The sequence below is a fragment of the Mangifera indica genome, chromosome 5 (assembly GCF_011075055.1).
Source record: "Mangifera indica cultivar Alphonso chromosome 5, CATAS_Mindica_2.1, whole genome shotgun sequence".
Classification (NCBI taxonomy): Eukaryota; Viridiplantae; Streptophyta; class Magnoliopsida; order Sapindales; family Anacardiaceae; genus Mangifera; species Mangifera indica.
This window is the reverse complement of record NC_058141.1, coordinates 9260376-9265758: the sequence shown is the minus strand read 5'-3', so window position 1 is coordinate 9265758 and position 5383 is coordinate 9260376. Positions and strand designations below refer to the sequence as shown.

General features: G+C 30.0%; 1 non-coding gene across 1 annotated transcript; it reads right to left on the bottom strand.

The window, feature by feature from the left end:
- Positions 1-2808: 2808 nt before the first annotated feature.
- Positions 2809-2915, bottom strand: LOC123217804. Its single transcript, XR_006502542.1, has one exon. It is a non-coding gene; the product is annotated as a small nucleolar RNA R71 (small nucleolar RNA).
- Between the last annotated feature and the right edge of the window lie 2468 nt (positions 2916-5383).

Below are 5383 nucleotides of genomic sequence, written 5' to 3'. Positions count from 1 at the left end.
TGTATACAAATAATCATATATTATCATAAGATTGATTATTATTTTATTTTTAATTTTAACTATTCATTCACATATGATACATCGTTATTTGTTTATAAAAGTTGTATACTCAATATTATTTATCCCCTATAATGTCAAATATCAGAAACCCCCATTTTAATTAACAAATATAAATTACTTTTTAACATAATATGTATGTACGTATCGGGTTGAAACATGCCTGTCCGATGACTATTGCTCATTTTCCTGATTTCAATAACTTTGACGCTTGAAATCTTTTAAATCATTATTAATAACAAAAAACAAAATAACCGAATATATATTTCCATACTTGGATTCATTCAACTTTCTTGTTTGATTTTGTGATTTTATAGTGAGAAACTGATTAAAACATTTGGGAATTGAGATGATTAATGTGGGTATGAAATACACATAAATAGAGTTATAATAATATGTTTTTAAAGTGAATTTTAGTCTATTTTATTAAATTCTTTAAGTTTTATTTAATTTTGATGGTTTAATCTTATTTTAGATTTTAAATTATATTTTCAAATGTTTTGAAAACATTTAAGCCCTTTCGGAGTGAAAATAGAAACTTAAATAAGTAAATGAGAAGATTTTATAACAGAAGGCAAAAGACAATTATAGGCAATCTTATAGCCATAAGTGGTGTCCATAATTATTGGGCATAAATAATATTTAAAAAAACTAAAAATATAGTTAAGTGGCAGGTATAAAAAGAAAGTTACATTTTCTCCATTTTTCTATTACCAAAGAAAATAGGGTTAAGTGGCTACCCAACGGATTTTTAGAGAAAGAAATCTTCCAAAAACAAGTAAAAGAGTGAAGATCCAAAATTAAAGATAGAAGACCCATGAGAATCAAGATTTGAATACTTTAAAGTTTTTTCTATCTCTCTTATTATCTTTTTTTACTGATTCAAAATGTATCTCTCTTCAATTTTATATTATAATTTGAACTTTATAACCATGAATAACTAATTTCCTTTGCTAGGGTTTATGATGAATCTATAAATTTTTAAAAATTATATAATGGGTTTTGATTTTTAATTAATGATAATGAATGTTTGATCTAGTAATTATGATTTTAACTTTTTGTTTAGTGTTAGAGCTCAATACCATGCTTGTTTGTAGACTGGAGTGTGATATCGAGAAATATATATCCAATTAGTTCATGTCTTTGCTAAACCTAGAGTTTTATTTAGAGATAAATATAAATCCTTTAGGGGCGTTTGGTTTGGGTAATGTTTTATTATCAAAATAGAAAGATTTCCTTAAAGATAAATTACTTAGAAGATTACTAGATATAAATGATTATTAGGTTTGATAAAATTTGGTAGGTATAAATAATTATTGTATTTGGTTAAAGGTAATAAAAGATTACTAGTAAATTATTTTATTTAAATGCCCTTGAATATAATTATTTTTAAATATTTTTTATATTATTTATTATATTAATTAAAAATAAATTTATTTTTATCTTAAAAAATTAATAAATAATAATATAATTATAATAAAATCAAGATTACCTCGGTAGTCTTTAAATACCTAAGGTGAAGGTGGTAATCAGATTACCACGTATATTACCTGCCACGTCAGCATTGGTAATAGAAGATTACTGTAATTTTTTATTACTGACAAACCAAACAAAAGAAGAAAAGATAGATTACCAACGAATATTAAAAAACAACAACCAAACGCCCCCTCATAGGTAAGTTGATTGTCATAAAAATTAATGGGTTTTGATTAGTATCATATCACAAAAATAGTAAGCTTTTAATCTTAACACACCTAATTAACCTTAAGAAAGAAATTGAGTAAAATAGAATAATAAGTTATCAACAATTCATCTTATCACTGATTTTAATTGGATTTGTTACCGATTTTTAAGTAATTGATAGTGAAATCATAAGTCTTAGGTTTCTTTATATTGGTATGTTACTTTTAATTTGTTAAGTGTTTATTTTCCTTTATTAATTTTGACTTAATTAGTTGCATTTTAATTCAATTTTCATCCACAACATTTCATTTCTCTAGCTAATTTAAATTACAAAACAAACTAGTACTCAACAACTAATCCTTGTGGGATTAACATCTTTCTATATTACTTGATTGACGCATATACTTGTGAGTTATTGGTAACAAGTTTTTGGCACCGTTATCAGAAATTGGTGTTTTTTTGATATTAGTATAATTTGTAGGCTAGACTAGAGTTTTATTTTATTTTTATTTTTTTAATTTTTGTTCTATTTGATTTCCTATTGTCTTTGTACTTTCCTCATAGGTACTCTATTGGTTTATAACTAGATCTCAAAATCCAAAATTATTGGATTTTGACCTAGAAATTGAGAGAACCTTAAAAAGACGTGGAAAAGAAAGATGAGCAAGACAAAGAATTGCCATGAAGGATAACATCAACAATCAACGAACTTTTCATGATTATGTTGTACCTACTGCACATGATGGTTATTCTGGTATAGTAAAGCCTGTTGTGGTTGCCAACAATTTTGAGATCAAACCTTCCATTGTTCAAATGGTACGACAAAATCAATTTGGTGGGTTAGAAAATGAGGATCCACATGTCCACTTGTCATGTTTCTCTTAGATATGTGACACCTTTAAGATGAATGGGGTTTCTGAAGATGCAATCAAATTGAGGCTATTTCCATTTTCATTGAGGGATAGAGCGACTGCTTGATTGGATTCTAAGGCACTTGGTACATTCACTACTTGGCAGACACTTTCTCAAGCTTTGCTTGCAAAATATTTCCCACCCAATAAAATTGTTAAATTGAGAAATAAGATCACCACATTTTACCAAAGCGATGATGTGTCTTTATATGAAGTTTGGGAAAGGTTTAAAGGTCTACAAAGACAGCATCCCCATCATGGTTTGCTTGATTGGCTAGTTGTTCAAATCTTCTACAATGGTCTTTCTTACTCGTTGAAGAGTATTCTGGATGCAACTACTAATGGATCATTAATAGGTCAAACATCTGATGCAGCTTTGCACTTGATTGAAGAAATGACTTTTAATAATTGTCGATGGCCTAATGATAGAGCTAGTCAAAGAAGACATTTAAGAGTATATCAGATGGATGGAATTACTATGGTGAATGCTAAGTTGGATGCATTGACAAAGAAATTGGAGAGATTAGATATGAAAGCTGTAAGAACTTCTAGTTATGAGAATTATGAAGGAGATCATGCATGTTTCGAATGCCATTTGGTACCCATTATGCACATGAGCCTACAAATGAGTAAATGAATTTTCTCAATTACAACCAAAGGGGACAGAGTAATCCTTACTCAAATACATATAACCCAGGTTAGAGGAACCACCTAAACTTTGCATAGGCAAACCAAACTAATACTTCCAACCTAAACCATAATTTTAGATAACCACCTTTAAGGTTCCAAGCTAGAAACACTAACCCTTAACCTTTTTAAGAGCAAAAATCAAAGTTGGAATTGATGATACAGATTTTCATTCTTGCCCAAAAACAAAAGGTCAATGCCCAAGATGAAGTGATTAAACAACTCACTACCAAGGTTGATCAATTAACCACACATAATAAGATGCTTGAGGTACAGTTAGGTTAACAAGCAAGTACTTCCAATTCTAGGGAAATGGGAAAGCTACCTAGCTAACCTCAAAAGCCAAGGGAGCATTGTAAGACAATTATCACTAGGAGTGGTAAACAATCGGTGAACCTATAGGCAAAGTTGAAAATGAGGCTGATGATGAGGATAAGCAAGAAGAAGCTAAAAAGTCTAGCGAAAAAGATACATTGAAGAAAAAGGTTGAGGTAAATGTCCAAGAAGCCCTTAAAAAGCAAGTGTCATCCAAAACATATACAACACCTTTGCCTTTTCCTTAAAGGTTTTAAAAGGCAAAACTTTACTAACAGTTTGGAAAGTTTTTAGATGTTTTCAAGCAGATACATCTTAATGTTCCTTTTATGGAGATTATAACTCAAATGTTGACATATGTCAAGTTTCTCAAAAATATCCTTTCAAATAAAAGGAAACTTGAAGAGTTTGAAACAGTAGCTCTTTCAGAGGAATACAGTGCCATTTTACAAAATAAACTACCCCTAAAACTTAAAGATCTAGGGATTTTTCTATTCCTTGTGTAGTTGGTAAAGAATCTTTTGAAAAAGTTTTATGTGATCTTAGTGCAAGTATAAGTCTAATGTCTTTATCTATTTTTAGGAGATTGAAGCTTGGAGAATTAAAACCTACAGTAGTGACCTTGCAATTAGCAGATAGATCCATAAAACATCATACGAGGATAATGAAAAACGTGCCAATTAAAGTTGAAAAAATTTATATCCTTATAGACTTTGTGGTTTTGGAAATGGAAGAGGATATTCAAGTTCCTCTCATTCTAGGAAGACCATTCTTAGCCATAGCAAGAGTGATCATTGATGTTAAAAATGGAAAACTCACTTTTGAGATTAGAGATGAAAAAGTACAGTTTAATGTTTTTTGAATGTTGAAGCAACCTAACATCCTGAATTCTTGTTATAGGGTTGACATTATCGATGATTGCATGAAAGAAGTCTGTATCAAGAAATACCCTAAGGATCCATTTGAGTCATGCATTGTTCATGAAGCTTTAGTCAAAGATGAAAACATGGAAATTGTAGCATGTGTTCAGTTTATGGAAGCAAATCCCAATGTTGCTCCTATTTTGAATTTCAAGTATGAAGAACTCGAGTTTATTAACCATTATTTTCCTTCTCTTAAAGCGGAAGATACACCTAAGGTAGATCTTAAACCACTTCCTGCTAATTTAAGCTATGCTTTTTTTGGCCCTAATTCTACTTATCTTGTGATTATAAATGCTGAATTAAATGATGAACAAAAAGATAAGTTGCTTAGGGAACTTAGAGCATATAGAAAAATAATTGGATATAACATTCATGATATCAAGGGAATTAGCCCTAACATTTGCATGCATCGCATCCATATGCTTGATAATTTCAAACCTACCATTGAACATCAAAGAAAATTGAATCTTGTTATGAAAGAGAGAGTGAGAAATGAAGTCATCAAATCGTTGGATGCAGGGATTATTTATCCCATTTCTGATAGTTCGTGGGTAAGTTTGGTACAAATGGTACCAAAGAAAGGGAGTATGACTGTTGTCAAGAATGAGAATAATGATTTAATACCCACTAAGATAGTCATAAGGTGGATTGTGTGTATTGATTATAGAAAACTTAATATTGCCACCCGTAAGGATCACTTTCCCCTTCCTTTCATTGATTAAGTTTTGGAGAGACTAACAAGCTATTCTTTTTTTTGCTATCTAGATGGGTATTCGAGATTCTTTCAAATCCTAATTCATCCAGAAG